This window comes from Phoenix dactylifera, chromosome 6, assembly GCF_051530095.1.
Source record: "Phoenix dactylifera cultivar Ajwa chromosome 6, Ajwa_hap1_PhDact_Kaust_v1.1, whole genome shotgun sequence".
Lineage (NCBI taxonomy): Eukaryota > Viridiplantae > Streptophyta > Magnoliopsida > Arecales > Arecaceae > Phoenix > Phoenix dactylifera.
Window position 1 is genome coordinate 10306867 of NC_143195.1, and position 17610 is coordinate 10324476.

A 17610-nucleotide genomic window follows, 5' to 3' on the forward strand; every position below is an offset into this window, starting at 1 on the left:
TTCGTTGCAGGGGCTACAAGTCAGTAAGAGGTTTGAAGAAGGAGAAAGGTTCCTGAATGTTGGAGATGGAAGACTAGTTCCAGTTTTAGCTTTAGGAATTCTTAAACTTGAATTCAGCTCTCATGTAAATGTCCTTAGTGATTGTCACTATTGTCCAAGTTTTCTATTGAATATCATTTCTGTAGGCCTTTTGGCCAAAAATGGTTATGAAATATCAATAAAAAAGGATTATTGCAATGTCATTTGGAATGGTGTTATTGTAATGAATGGAATTCTGAGTAATGGCATTTACATTTTGTCACAGCCTGTTCATGTAATGTATAAATCCAATAAGCGCCCTAGAATAGATAATGTCACGGATGTCTACCTTTGGCATCATAGGCTAGGTCATATTAACAAGAATAGGATGAACAGGTTAAGTAAAGAGGGAATCCTTGATGTTAATGATTGTGAATCATTGACAACCTGTGAATCATGTCTTCTTGGTAAAATGACCAAATCACCTTTTACCGGAAAAGGTGAACGAGCCAGTGATTTATTGACCCTTGTACATTCTGATGTATGTGGGCCAATGAGCACAGATGCTAGAGGTGGGTATTCATATTTCATTACGTTTACAGACGACCTTTCTAGGTATGGTTATGTCTATTTAATGAGACATAAATCTGAATCATTTGAAATGTTCAAATTATATCGTAATGAAGTAGAAAAACAAACTGGAAAGAGTATTAAAACTCTTCGATCAGATCGAGGAGGTGAATACCTCTCCAGTGAATTTTTGACATATCTAGGAGAAAATGAGATTCTCTCCCAATGGACTCCTCCTGGTACACCACAATATAATGGTGTGTCAGAAAGGAGAAATCGAACTCTGTTAGACATGGTTCGATCCATGATGGGGTTTGCTAATCTGCCCATATCCTTTTGGGGATATGCTCTTGAGTCAGCCTGTTATATTCTAAATAAGGTTCTAAGTAAGTCTGTAAATAAAACACCACATGAGATGTGGACTGGACGTAAGCCGATACTCTCTCACCTTAGGATTTGGGGGTGTCCGGCGTACGTCAAACGTTTGAAGACAGACAAACTTGAACCCAAGTCTGACAAATGTTTCTTTGTTGGTTACCCTAAAGAAACTAAAGGATATTACTTCTACTTTGCTGAAGAACAAAAGTTGTTTGTAAGCAATAGAGCAATTTTCTTAGAAAAGGAATTCCTTGGTGAAGGAACAAATAGCTCTAATGTTGAGCTTAGAGAAGTTCAACATGTAGAAGATCCGACACCATCTACTGAACCAGTTGAGTAGGATTTGATTAGATCAGATTCAGAACCCATATTAGATGCACCATTAAGGCGATCGGGTAGAGTACCACGTCAGCCGGACAGATACTACGGTTTCTTGGTCCGGGATGGGGATCCTATCGAACTTGATGAAAACGATGAGGATCCGATCACATATATGGATGCAATGCAGAGGTATGACTCTGATAAATGGCTTGGAGCCATACAATCCAAAGTGGAATCCATGAAGGTCAATGATGTTTGGACATTAGTTGACCCACCCGAAGGAATTAAATCCATAGGGTGTAAGTGGATATTCAAAAGGAAACGGGGCGCAGACGGAAAGGTAGAGACCTATAAAGCCCGTTTGGTTGCCAAGGGTTATCGTCAACGTTATGGTATTGACTATGACGAGACATTTTCTCCTGTGGCAATGCTCAAGTCCATTCGGATTGTGCTTGCGATAGCAGCACATTTAGACTATGAAATCTGGCAAATGGATGTAAAGACCGCATTTCTAAATGGAGATTTAGAAGAGGAAGTGTATATGATACAACCTGAAGGTTTTACATCTGCAGATGAGTCTAAAGTGTGCAAGCTTCAAAAATCCATTTATGGATTAAAGCAAGCTTCACGGAGTTGGAATATACGTTTTGATAAGGTAATCAAAACATATGGCTTCATTAAGAATGAAGAGGAACCTTGCATTTATAAATGGGCAAATGGTTCAATTGTTATATTCCTTATTTTGTATGTGGATGACATTCTTTTAATCGGGAATGACATTCCTGCATTACAAGGAATAAAAGTTTGGCTATCATCTCAATTTGCCATGAAGGATTTGGGAGAAGCATCTTACATCCTAGGGATGAAGATCTATAGAGATAGATCTAGAAGATTGCTTGGATTATCCCAATCCACATACATTGATACTATACTGAAGAGGTTCAGTATGATTAATTCCAAGAAAGGCTATCTTCCGATGGGCCATGGAATTAACCTCTCTAAAAGGGATTGTCCGACAACCCCTCAAGAAAGAGAGAGTATGGATAGAATTCCATATGCTTCGGCAGTGGGATCTATAATGTATGCCATGACATGTACTAGACCAGACGTGGCATACTCACTAGGAGTAGTGAGCAGATACCAGTCTGATCCAGGTAGCAACCACTGGAAGGTTGTAAAAACCATCCATAAGTATTTGAGAAATACTAAAGATCAGTGGCTTGTCTATGGTGATTCTGACTTAAAACTTGAGGGATATACTGATTCAAGTTTTCAGTCAGATCAAGATGATAGCAAGAGCGTGTCAGGATATATCTTCACTCTTAAGGGTGGGGCCATCTGCTGGAAGAGTTCCAAGCAGCATACAATGGCAGATTCTACATGTGAAGTAGAATATATCGCAGCATCTGATGCCGCCAAGGAAGCTGTATGGTTGCGGAAGTTCATCACCGAGCTTGGAGTGACACCCTCCATTGATGGTCCAGTGCCTGTATTTTGTGACAATACTGGGGCCATAGCTCAAGCAAGAGAACCCAAAGCACATCAGCGGACCAAGCATATTCTACGTCGCTACCACCTGGTTCGAGAGATCATCGATCGAGGTGATATTGATCTTCAGAAGATTGACACAAAAGAAAATCTGGCTGACCCATTTACCAAAGTCCTCGGCATCAAAGAGTTCGACGAACACAAGTCGAAGATGGGTATTAGATACTGTGCCGATTGGCATTAGGCTAAGTGGGAGTTGTTGGAATTTGTATCCTAAATGTCAATCGTCAGCATATTGATGATTGAATTTTGTAAATGAATTGACAAATTAATGAAGTGTTATTTGGCATTATTCATCATTTCATCTTCAAATGAACTCTTATATGATGAAGTCCTTAGGACTTATGTTATGATAAAGGAGGATTTATCTTTGAGTCCTTAAACTTGTTTGCGACGAAATGATATGTTGTTACTAGGACGACAACATTATCGAGATTAGGTCGTTGTGTGACATATACGTTGGTTGTCCTCTTAACCAAGGAGTGTGGAGACACTGGTATGCCACACAAGTGAAGTGTAGAAGTACATTTCACTAAACGTGACCAATTCCGGAACGCTCTACTGTCGAGAGATGTTCCGAGTTGATATGGGTATAAGTTTGGCCCTCTGACCTGAGACCGCAACCTGTGACTAGCAAGCAACTCACTGTACTTTGGTACCGGACTACCTGAATTTCTAATTCAGTGACGGAAGGTCACTGGGTGCAGTCAAGTACTTGCGTAGTCAGTTGTGAGTCAAGATGGAATTGACCCCTCCTGAAAACAGGAGATAATGTCTTGTGATTAATTTAGCAAAACCTTGGCCAGGGTAATCCCAGTGAGGAGTCACGGGATATCTAAAGTTAATCACATAATAGATGTACTAATTATAGAGTTGACAGTGAGCTCTAAGTCATCCTGGCATTAGGAGTCAAAGGGATTGAATTATACAGTAACCATAGTTCAGGGTTCCAGAATATTTGCTTCGCATATATTCGACCTATCCGGACGTCGGGTACCATTGCTAGATGGTCACATCGATTAGTGTAGAAAATTGTTCCTATACTACCGGCTTAGGTTCAAACCTATGAGGTCACACGCATAGAAGATTCCTGATTGATCAAGAAAGCTGATGAATGATTAAGAATCATTCAGGGGTAATTTGGTCAATTTGATTGGCAAATTATCTTATAAAATAATTAAAATAATTATTGAAGGATTAATTAGTAATTAAATTACTAATAAACTCAATTTGATTGAGTAATTGTGCTAAGGATGAGCCAAATTGAATTGGATTCAAGTTTGGGCTCAATCAGGGTTTTGACCTGATTGGATTAGGTCAGAACCAAAAAGGACTTAAGCTGATCAAATTAATTTTAAATTAATTTGTTCTTAATTGGGGATTGACCTAATTGAATTAGGTCCAACACAAAGTAATAATTCAATTTGATTGAGTTTGCATGAGCCAAAATTGAATTGGATTCAATTTGAGCTCAATCAGGGTCTGACCTGATTAGATTGGGTTCAACCAAATTGCTTTGTTTTAATTCGGGTTTGACCAAATTTGATTAGGTGCAACCCAAGGGGATTAGGCTCAGATGATGTGGCAATTATTGGTGACATGGAATTGGATTTCATGAATTTTAAATAAACCAAAATTATTGCATGGCACATGGACCCATTGCTTGACACATGGCGACATTGTTTGTTATTTGAATTTAAATTCAAACATTAAGCAATGTGTTAAATGATTTTAATCACTCAAACCATCAGCCAAGGTGGCGTCTGAGTTTTTGAATGGATTAAATTCGAATTTCAAGAGGTGATTTCGAAATTATGAAGTGTTTTACCTTGCCGCATGGATTTCAAATTCCTTCCCTCTTGCACATGTGTTTAAAATTTGAATTTAAATCAGATTTGGTTGAGATCTGATTTGGGTTGTTCCTATTCCTTTGCATGTGCCAACTAAAAGAGGTTTTCTGAAAATAAATTTCGAATTTTGAATGAAAATTCGGAGGCCATTAAAAGGGGTCAAACATGGGCACCAAAAACACATCCATTGCAGCCTTCTTCCTCACCCGCCTCCTCCTCCTCTTCTTCTCCATTTTAGATAGGGTTTTCAGGGTGAATATCTAGAAGATTCAAGATCAGATCTGAGTCCTCGACTTCCCTTACAAACCTCATCTCTATCTGCTTCAAGACGATTGATCAAGAGTTGATTGAATCCCGGCGGGCAGATTTCAGCTTTCAAGTGTTCTGCAGCTGTTAGCACTGTTGCGGAAGAAGATCCTTCAGGACTTCGCGTGTACTTCTCGTGGAGGCCATTCGTGTGCGTGGCTGCGAAGTCAAGAATCAGATTCACAACTTTCATCCATCATAAAAGGTATTAATCTAGCATTAATCATTTATTATGGTGTCAAGGTCTAGGTCCAATTCTCCGAGGTTTTACCCTCTTTTGGGGCTCCTCACGGAGATATCTCCAGAATCCATTCGATAGATATTCGGAGATTAATTGGAATAGAGTTCTTAAATTTTAGATCTGATAGTTAATCATGCATAAAAGTTTTAGCATAATTGTTTAAACGATTCCGGCATAATCCTATGTGTTCTTAAGGTGCTGATTTCTAGATTTGATCTTGTAAGCATGCATGAATTAAATTGTTTGATTCGTTTTTTCCGCTGCGTTTTAAAACTTAAAAAGAACTACGTATGGCTTGATCCCCCTTATGAAGGGGTACGTAGGCAACCCGATCAGGTTCAGCCATGGTTTTCAAAAAAAAAAAAAATTCAGCATGCTAAACACCGAAGAACCTACGATTCACTTTCAGTTTTATCTGATCGAGTTTGGTCTGAAGCAGTTTAGCAAGAATTAAATTTAAATGACATTGAGCTCGAGAACAAGTTCAAGCAAATCAACGATCATAACCCACCTCAAATCCAAAGCCAATTCCCAAACCAATCCCATTCCTTTCCCGCGACCACTATCCAAGCAATCCAACGGTTCTGAAACTCCCGTCTCCGCATCACGTTTCCAAACTAAGCAAAATAGAGGAAACACTTGTTTTAAATTCATATATGCCCATTTTCACGTCAAAATAAAGCAAGAAAAACAACTTTTCCCAAAATTACTGAAAACACTGTTCATATGAACAGTGTTCCGTGAAAACACTGTTCAAATGAACAGTGTTACGAAGACCAAAACCCATCTCACTATTCATCTTCTTCCTCCCGTAGTCATCACGGCCGTTTGTCTTCATCCAGGATCCAGCTCCTCCGCCATCAGCTCATTCCAGCGCATCCCCTCCTCCCCAAACTTCCAAAACAGGCAGCGATCCGTTGCGAAGCAAGGGAAAGATCTCTTCTCCCAGCGTATCATGCGGTGAACCAGCCTGCCGTCCATGCATCCAGCCATTTTTCAGATCCTCCCAGATCTCCTCTTATCCCACGGTGCAGCCAGCGAATCAGGAGTTCGTCCGAAGCGTCTTCAACGCGTCCATGGCATGATTCAAGGCTGCAGCGCATCTCCGACCATCCTTCCATTTCGAACACAGCCGCGGCGTCCCAGATTTCAGATCCCTGTAATCATCGCGACCAGATCAGCAGAGATCGTGCCGGCATGCCTCACAGCTTCCGCGATCACCGTGCGTACCATCTAGCAACGTCTCCAGCCAGCCGGACGACTCCCGCATCTGGCATCCGCCTGCATCCCCGCCTCCTCATAGCTGCCATTCCGAGCGAGATCCAAGATTCAGTGCGTCCAGCTCCTTCTCTTCCATCCCCACGCCTAAAAATCGGGGAAGATATGATTTTATTCCATGCTGAACCGGTGCCCAGGGAGATTAAAAGGGGGAGAGCTCGGTTCAAGGAAGGGGGGAGGTGATGGTTTGAATAACAGAGGAGGAGGCTCTGTCCGGATGGAAGAAAAGTGAAAGAAGAAAAAAAAAAAAAAAAAAAGAGAGAAAGGAAGGGAGGGGAAAGAGAATATTTTGGGATATTTTGGGAATAATGGGCGCTGAAGATTTTGACATGAAGATGCGAGGTCGTCCGGAAGCCATGAGCAGCTAAACCTCGGTTTAGGAGTTTGATGAAGCCATAGAAGAGTATTCATTTCATTTTTATTAATTTGAGTTTGTATTATAAGATTGTTGCATGATGAAGAATTTATCAATTGATCTTTATGATTTATCCAATTTATGTGAATCATTTATCTTGCATAAAATATTTTACATCAAATGATCTATTTCATCGAATCCAACACCTGTGGTTTGGAGGAGATATTCATGTGACATCGATTTCATGTTTAATGATTTAATGATGAGATGCATCATGCTAGGTTAGACAGGTCATGCTTATTGTTAGAGTAGATAGTTTGTGCTAGACTTAGATGATTCATGCTGGGAATTAGTTATAATTTTCTTTTATGATTGCTTTGGCTTGTAGTCGGAAGCAATCAAGTCTTAAATACAACTCAATTATTGAAAGCATCACGAATATAAATCTATCGGTGGATTCTGGCCCTAAACACCTCCCTCCACAGATAATTCATACTATTACATCCATATTAATTCTTAGTTTTTATCATTTACTCTAGCTTATACCCTTTGAAGTATTTTTAAAGAAAAATAACTTATTCTTCAATCCCTGTGGACCAACACCCATAATCACTATCCTACAGGATATGTGCTATTGCATGGTTTATTTTTGAAATTGAAAAAACCGATCATTGACACAAAAGAAAATTTGGCCGACCCATTTACCAAAGTCCTCGGCATCAAAGAGTTCAACGAACACAAGCCGAAGATGGGTATTAGATACTGTGCCGATTGGCTTTAGGCTAAGTGGGAGTTGTTGGAAATTGTATCCTAAATGTCAATCGTCAGCATATTGATGATTGAATTTTGTAAATGAATTGATAAATTAATAAAGTATTATTTGTCATTATTCATCATTTCATCTTCAAATGAACTCTTATATGATGAAGTCCTTAGGACTTATGTTATGATAAAAGAGGATTTATCTTTGAGTCCTTAAATTGGTTCGCGACCAAATGATGTTACTGGGACGATAGCATTATCGAGATTAGGTCGTTGTGTGATATATACGTTGGTTGTCCTCTTAATCAAGGAGTGTGGAGACACTGGTATAGCACACAGGTGAAGTGTAGGAGTACATTTCACTGAACGTGACCAATTTCGGAATGCTCTACTGTCAAGAGATGTTCCGAGTGCATATGGGTATAAGTTTGGCCCTCTGACCTGAGATCGCAACCTGTGATTAGCAAGCAACTCACTGTACTTTGGTACCGGACTACCTGAATTTCTAATTCAGTGACGGAAGGTCACTGGGTGCAGTCAAGTACTTGCGTAGTCAGTTGTGAGTCGAGATGGAATTGACCCCTTCTGGAAACAGGAGATAATGTCTTGTGATTAATTTAGCAAAACCTTAGCCAGGGTAATCCCAGTGAGGAGTCACGGGATATCTAAAGTTAATCACATAATGGATGTACTAATTATAGGGTTGACAGTGAGCTCTAAGTCATCCTGGCAATAGGAGTCAAAGGGATTGAATTATATAGTAACCATAGTCCAGGGTTCTAGAATATTTGCTTCGCATATATTCGGCCTATCCGGATGTCGGGTACCATTGCTAGATGGTCACATCGATTAGTATAGAAAGACGTTCCTATACTACCGGCTTAGGTTCGAACCTATGAGGTCACACGCATAGAAGTTTCTAGATTGATCAAATGGCTGATTGATGATTAAGAATCATTCAGGGATAATTTGGTCAATTCGATTGACAAATTATCCTAAGCAAAAGTTGCATTAAAATAATTATTGAATTATTGGAGGATTAATTAGCAATTAGATTGGTAATGAACTCAATTTGATTGAGTAATTGGGCTTAGGTTGAGCCAAATTGAATAGGATTCAATTTGGGCTGCATCAGGATTTGACCTAATTGGATTGGGTTCAACCCAAGTAGATTGAGCTTGACCCAATTGATGGAACTTGACCCAATTGGATTGGGCTTGATCCAAATCAATTAGAAGACCTTATTTGATGAGGATTATGAGTCCAAATAATCAGAATTGGATAAGGAGAAGAATATCTAAATTTTAGGAACCTATCCTTATCTTCTTGGAGAAGAATGACACCTTAATTTATCCCCAATAGTTTCTATGACTATTCTCTTTATTTTTGGCCAAAAATTGGCATGAGAAGAGAGGAGGCGTGGGGCTATATTTTCTATAAAAATGGCACCTTAAATCTTTATAGAAAGATTTATATGAATTTCCTAATTTGTAGGGATTGCATGGTGCATGAAATAGGATGGTCTGCGGCTGAACTTTGGATGCATGAATTCCTATCTTTTAGGGATCCAAAATGTGCAAAATTTGGATATGTTTATCTCCTCTTATCTTCCAAACTACCAGAATTTTTTGGGAATTTTATCAGCCAAATTAGTTGGCTAAATTAGGTGTGAGGCGTGGGGTGGTCTTTTGGCTATAAAAGACCCCCATGCCTTGGGTTCAACATATACCATATTTAGAGGTTTCAAAAAATTCTGAAAAAAATTCTTTGAGGGCCTCCATCCCTTCTTCTCCTTCTTCCTCACGTCCATCCTCCATCTCCTTGAAGAATAATCAAAGGTTGAGTATTTAGAAGGAGAAAGCTTCAGCCATTGCAACGTTCCTGTGCGAGCTAGCACTCCCACGGAAGACGATCTACCTAGGGCTTCGCGTGTACTTCTCATAGAGGCCATTCGTGTGCGTGGCTGCGAAGTCAAGGATCAGATCCATAAGTTTCTTCTATCATAAAAGGTATTAATCCCACATCAATATTTTATTTTGGAGTCAGGGTCTAGGTCTGATTCCCTGAGGTTTTACCCTCCTTTGGGGCTCCTCACGGAGTTATCTCCAGAATCCATTCGATGGATATTCGGAGATTAATCAAAATAGAGTGTTTATCTTTCAGATCTGATAGTTAATCATGCATGAATGTTTTAGCATAATTGTTGCCCAAGAAGATAACCCAAGAGGGGGGGTGAATTGGGTTTTAAGTAATAATTGCAAATTAAAACTTAATGAGTAACTAATTAAGATTATTGCAGGCAGATTAATTAGATTACTAGTTATAGTGAGTGGAGAGGATGGAAGAGACAATGAACCAATTACAAACACAAGAGGTTTTATAGTGGTTCGGAGCTAACCCTTGCTCCTACGTCCACTCCCCAAGCTTCACTTGGGAGTTCACTATAATTCCTAGGGTTACAGTCGGTTGTTTTACAAGTTCACAACCCAACTTGTTGTTTTCATGAGATCACAATGAACTCGGTCGGTTTTCATAGGCTCACCGACTAGAACCACCCGATTGTTTTTCCGGGATCACAATCGAACCCTTCCACCATTGGTTTTAACTTCGGCTTACCAACAAACCTTACAACCCTTGATTCAATCCCCTGATTGAATCAAGTAAGAAAATAGTTTGGGAAAAGTTACAAGAAAAGCTTCTTAATAAGCAAATATTAAACAATATGAAAAGAGAAGAGTTAGAAGCCCTCAAATAGATTTTGGAAGAGGAAGAAGGCGCTTCTCGAACTTTGAGTCTCCTCTTTGAATGCGCTAAAGATTTGATGTCAGAAGGAGAGCCTTGAATACGAAGGAAAGAGTTTGTTGGATGGAGTTCAATGCGCTTCTTCCTTCTTTCTCTTGTATTTACTCTTGAGAGCTTTTGGTAGGTGGAAATCCCTTTTTGTTTGAATGGAATAGCTCTCTTAGTGTCTACTACTGTTCACTCTAACTATTTAAGCAGTCCCCATTGAAAACTAGCCGTTAGACACTAATTTGTGGCCGTTCTGCACAATCTGCAACTCCTGACAATGTATCCGTTGGGGTCGGAGTCGACTCGCTCGATCTGGAGTCGACTCAGCTGTTGCTGGAGTTGACTCATGCTTTACTAGAGACGACTCACCCACTGTTCAGGATTTGAATTAAAGTGCTGTCCCATTCTGGAGTCGACTTGGCCAAACCTGGAGTCGACTCGCCAATATCCGGAGATGACTCGGTCCTCTGGAGACGACTCGTTCTCAGAATTCCAGAGATCTATTTTTCTGCATTTCATCTTGGAGTCGACTCGGATCATCTTGGAGTTGACTCGGCTCTCAGAACCCAAAAACTGATCTTCTGTCTTTGGAGTTGAACTGCCTCAGAGTCGACTCGGATCGTCTTGGAGTCGACTCGGCTCTCAGAGCCCGAAAACTGATCCTCTGTCTTTGGAGTTGAACTGCCTTGGAGTCGACTCGAATCGTCTTGGAGTCGACTCGGCTGACTTGGGAGTCGACTCTGAAGCGCTTGGAGTCGACTCGGCTCTCAGAGTCCCCGAAGTTGGTTCTCTACCTTTTAGTCTTGCTTTCCTCTGAGAGTCGACTCGGACGTAAATAGGAGTCGACTCGCCAAACTTTGGAGCGACTCGTAACCTTCTGAAGTCGACTCGGTTGCAGGGTCTGAAATACATCGTTCTGTCTTTCTTCTGTTACCCTTAGGAGTCGACTCGGAAACGTCGGGAGGCGACTCGGCAACCATCGGAGTCGACTCGAACCCTTCTGGAGTCGACTCGTTGATAGGATCTGAAAATCAACTTTCTGTCCTTCTGTCAGTTCTCAGTCGGAGTCGACTCGTAATGTATCGGAGTCGACTCGAGCATGTGCCAGAACTTCTGAAACACTTGGAGTCGACTCGTAATCTTCCGGAGTCGACTCGAGCTTCAGACTTTGGTTCAAACTGACTTCCATACTTAGCCAAAATATATTGAACCAAAGCTAGAGATACTTAAACATAAATTCACAAATATTTGCCTGAAATACTAGATTGAATTCATTAGTATAACATAAGATATACTCAAATGCTTTGAGCTCATCAAAATCAAATAGGGTTATAATCAATCACTCCACAATCTCCCCCTTTTTGATAATAACAAAATATTGAGTATTTGTAAAGTGAATTGCTCAACCAAGAAGTGATTCATAGCAAGGTTTTGAAATGAATTCAAATGTCTAGTTTTTTTAATTTATCTAAAATTGAAAGGTATGAAAGAGTAAATCCTGAAATTAAAGCTCCCCCTTTTATTTGGAATTATATAAGCCTTCATATCATGCAATCAATTGTTTGGCTTATATGTGTTTAATAAATTTGCTTTCTTAAGATTTCAGATTCTCCCCTTCAACATATGCATTCAATTTTGTTTAGGTTCTCTGAATTTTCTTTTAATGTCTTGAAGCTTTTGAGCTTAAATTTTTAGTTTTAGAGGGAAAATCTGACAATTTGTTCTTGAGTATGATTCAACTAATCTCCGAATATCCTTTGAATAGATTCTGAAGATTACTCCTTGAGGAGCCCCAACAGAGAGATAATGAGCCCCGAGGTATCGAATCCACTAAGAACAAATTACTTTTTGCATTAAGGATTTTCTTTTTAGTGATTCCCTTTACATTTCAAATCTACATATTTTCTCCCTCTTTTTGTCATCATAGCAAAAAGACACAGAACACAGAAAAGTATCAGAACTCAAGAATGCACAATTTTGAAAGAAAATTTCTACTCATTGTATTAAATTCAAATTTGAGTACAAGTGTGATTACATATCAAAAGAAGTCCTCAAGGGACTGTACATCATAAAAACATATAAGAATACACTAATTTTTCTTTGTAGTGGAGGATGTGGCTCCCGTACTCAGTCTCGTGTGTTTGATGACCATGTTTGATGACTATGTTCCAATATTGAGCTTGAACTAGGCTTCGTACATTGAATATTTCCTCCTTCAGGTGTGCAATCATCTCTGTCACGGCTGCCAAGGAGGGGACTATCTCGGTGGAGGGAGCAGTCTGAGGACCTCGTAGCTCCCTCAGCAGATCATCCCTCAGCTCCCTCACTATCTCCTGTCTCAACTCTCGGAGCTGCTCAGAAGATATCCGAACCTCCAGGGGCTGCTGCTGAGAAGGTGGGGCAGTGGAGGTGGAGGGCTCAGTATGGGTAGGACCAGAGGTGGAAGAAAAAGTGGGAGGAGCTATGTCATGATCCTGGTCATGGTCAGGACTGGGTGAGTGATAAGTGGTAGGGTCAGATGGTGTGGATGTAGATGGTCTCCTAACCCAGACTCCCTCGACTTTATGGAAACCCATACGATGGAGAGTCCCCTCACCCATGCGATCTGTATGACGCAGTGAGCGAGAGAGTTCCCCCTCAGGGATAGGGACCTCTAGTTCCCTAAAAAAGAGTGTGAACAGCATGCCATAAGGAAGGCTGAGCCTAGGTTTATCTAGGGGTTCACATATGTACTTGTAGATGAGCTTGGAAAAGTTGATGGGAGTGTCTTGGAGGATATGGTACATCAGTGCTAGGTCTCTCTCTGAAATAAAGTCAAACCTACCCATTTTGGGGAAGGGAGTCCTAGAGATGATACTTAGGAGGAGTCGTATTTCAGCTGAAAGCTGATTTGCAAACACCTCCTCAATAGGTGATTGAGGGGGACTCCCTAAGATGCCCGTTAGGGCCTCTGGCCTATCTGAGGGGTGTGTGGGAAAGATCCCTTCTCGGGAGAGATGGAGGATTCGAGTAATGAAGTCCTCCGAGATAAAAACAAGGACACCCGCTACGGTTTTTTGGATACCACCACTACCTCGGGCTACAGTCCCATAAAATTCTCTAACTAACCCTGGGTACGTAGGGAGGTCTAAAGAACAGAACAACTCTAACCCTTGAGCCCTAAGATGATGCCCTAGGATGAACCCTTTCCGAGAGAGGAAGTCAAAGTTGACTTTCCTCCTGGTAGAGACTGCCCTCCCGGCGCACGGACGTGAGGAAACCGGCCTAGGCGGGGAAGGAACCGGAGGTGGTGGCCTCACGGGTTCGTTCCATGCCTTGGACCGTCGCTCGGCACCGCTCGCGGAGAGAGGTCTCTTCCGGCTCGGAACAACGGCTTTTCTAGGCATTTTGACCTAAAACACGGAGTGATGGACAAGAAAAATGGAGGAAAACTCGACGGAGAGAACCTAGAACGGGTCGGAGACGAGGTCGGAGACGACTCTAGGGCTTTTAAGCAGTGGCGGCTGAAAATAGAAGTGAAGAGAAAAACATTCTGCTTAGGGTTAAAAGTCGAATTTCCGACCTCGAGTCGACTCTAGTAAGTCGCGAGTCGACTCCCAAATATGCGCGAGTCGACTCGCCCATGAGCCGACTCTAAAATCTTTTCGAGTCGACTCAAACTCTGGCACATAACCAAAAAACTTGTTATTTCCGTGCCAAAAGAGAGAGTTATGAAACTATTTAAGATTTAAGAACTGATTTGATGATCATAGATAAGAAACCCTATGTCTAACATAAGCTAATCATCAAAATCAATGAATTAGAGGAGAGTATCACTAGAATGGATCAATCACTCCTAATCCTCTTCTAAGTATACAAAATCGACTTCACTCAAAGATTTTGTGAAGATGTCAGCAAGTTGATCATCAGTACAAACAAATTGAAGTGTCACATCACCATTCAGTACATGATCTCTTATGAAGTGATGTCTTATCTCAATATGTTTAGTTCTTGAATGCTGAATTGGATTTTTAGTTAGATTAATGACACTTGTATTATCACAGTTAATGGGAATTTTATCTTGTTTAATGCCATAATCTTCAAGTTGTTGTTTAATCCACAAAACTTGGGCACAACAACTTCCGGCAGCAATATATTCGGCTTCAGCCGTAGATAGTACAACCGAGTTTTGTTTCTTGCTAGACCAAGAGATTAAGTTTTCTCCTAAGAATTGACATGACCCGCTGGTGCTTTTTCTATCTAGTTTACAACCAGTGAAGTCTGAATCAGTGTACCCTATTAAGTTTATGCTTGATTCTTTAGAGTACCATAGACCTATGTTTTTTGTTTCTATGAGATATTTAAAATTTCTCTTAACTGCAATTAGGTGTGATTTCTTAGGATTAGATTGATATCTAGCACACATGCATACACTAAACATGATATCAAGTCTCCTTGCTGTAAGATATAATAAAGATCCTATCATACCTCTATACATCTTTTGATCTACTGATTTACCTGATTCATCTTTGTCTAGTTTGCATGATGAACTCATGGGTGTGCTGATTGGCTTGTTTCCATCCATATCAAACTTCTTAAGCATCTCCTTGATGTATTTTGCTTGATTGATGAAGATGCCTTCTTTAGATTGTTTGATTTGGAGCCCGAGTAAATAGTTCAGCTCTCCCACCATGCTCATTTCAAATTCACTCTGCATTAAGTCAGCAAATTCTTCGCAGAGGCGATTGTTAGTAGCACCGAAAATAATATCATCTACATAAATATGTACTACTAACATATCTTTATTTTTCTTCTTTAAAAATAGTGTTGTATCAACATTCCCTCTAGAGAATTCATGGTCTAATAGAAATTTGCTAAGTCTTTCATACCATGCTCTAGTAGCTTGTTTTAGACCATAAAGTGCTTTGTTTAGTTTATAAACATGATTGGGGTATTGATGATTTTCAAAATCAGGAGGTTGTTCTACATATACCTCCTCATTAATATACCCATTCAAAAAGGCACTTTTTACATCCATTTAAAATAGTTTAAACTCTTTAGAGCATGCAAATGCTAGTAACAATCTAATTGCTTCAAGTCTAGCTACAGGAGCAAAAGTCTCGTCAAAGTCTATATCTTCTTCTTGATTATAGCCCTTTGCTACTAGTCTAGCCTTGTTCCTAATCACAACTCCATTTTCATCAAGTTTATTTTTGTATATCCATTTAGTTCCTATTATTGAGTATTCAGTGGGTCGTTCAACTAAGTTCCATACTTTGTTTCTAGTAAATTGGTTTAGTTCTTCTTGCATAACATTTATCCAATTTACATCATTTTCAACTCCTCCAATGTTTTTAGGTTCTAAGTGTGAAACAAAAGCTAGGTGATTATTTAAGTTTCTAAGAGAAGCTCTAGTTCTAATAGGTTGTGATGGATCATCTAATATTAATTCTTTAGGGTGACCGTATGCATACCTCCAAGCCTTTGTAAGCCCATGATCATCAATTACCTCTTGGCTTGTTGATGTTTCTTCAATTTGCTTCGGTTCATTCTCTTGTAATGTCATATCATCTATCTTTTTCTCAAGTATTTCTGCATCATCATCAAGAGCTACTCTCTTGCTAGAAGAGATATCATTAGTATCATCAAAAACAATATGTATAGACTCTTCAATAACAAGGGTTCTTTTGTTAAAGACTCTATAAGCTTTACTTGATGTAGAATATCCCAAAAAGATACCTTCATCAGATTTAGAATCAAATTTACCTAAGTTATCTTTTCCATTATTATGAATGAAACACCTACACCCAAAAAACATGAAAATAGTTTACTTTCGGCTTTCTATCTCTCCAAAGTTCATAAGGTGTTTTCTTTATAATTGGTCTCAATAAAACTCTATTTAATATATGACATGATGTGTTAATGGCTTCTCCCCAAAAATACTTAGGAAGGTTACTTTCACACAACATGGTTCTAGCCATTTTCTTTAGGGTTCTATTCCTTCTTTCCACAACTCCATTTTGTTGTGGTGTCCTAGGTGCCGAGAAATTATGAGTTATTTTCTTTTTACAACAGAATTCATCAAATAGATGATTTTCAAATTCCGTTCCATGATCACTCCTAATAGCTATAACTGAAGCATTTCTTGAATTAGTAACTTCCTTATGAAATTTCTTAAATACTGAAAATGCTTCATCTTTATGAGCTAAGAACATGACCCATGTGTATCTAGAAAAATCATCTACAATGACAAGGCCATACTTGTTTCCACCAAGACTTGTGGTTCTAGTTGGTCCAAATAGATCTATGTGTAGTAGTTCAAAGGGTCTAGTAGTAGTGACACAATTTATGGATTTAAAAGAGCTCCTAAATTGTTTGCCATATTGACATGCCTCACAAATTTTATTTTTCTCAAATTTTAGTTTTGGCAAACCTATTACAGAATCTCTTTTAACTAGTTTTGATATTGTATCCATACTTGCATGACCTAACTTACGGTGCCATAACCAACTTGCATCATTAACCTTAGTATCACTAGCTACTAAGCAAGGGTTATTTTTGGCAAGATCTTCAAGATCTACTACGTACACATTGCCACGTCTTATTCCTTTGAATACTAAGCTATTGTCAATTGAGTTGGTTATAATGCATAAAGTTGGCTTAAACAGAACATCAAAACTTCTATCACATAATTGACTAACGCTAAGTAAGTTATGCTTAAGACTATCTACAAATCGTGCATTATCAACAAAGGTTGAAGAGGTGATTTGTACTTTACCTATACCAATGATGTGACCTTGGCTATTGTCTCCAAAGGTCACTGCACCTCCCTTTTTAGGCTCTAGGGTGAATAATTGCTCCTTGTCACCCGTCATGTGTCTTGAGCAGCCACTATCCAAGTACCAACAGTTTTTGTCGACCTTGGCTGCAAGACACTCCTACACAAGAAAATCATACAATTTTAGGTACCCAAGTTTTCTTGGGTCCTTCATGGTTAGTAATGTTGGTTCCTTTTAGAACCCAAATCTTTTTAATATTTCTCTTATCTTTTGTCTTTCTATGGTCACACACATTAACTTTATGTCCTATTTTTCCACAGCAAAAATAGGTTATATTTTTAGTTTTACTTTTTTCAGCTTTTACAAAAAAGTTTTTAAGAAACTTTTGCTTATTCTTAGGCTTATACCCTAAACCAGCTCTATTAAATACAGCTC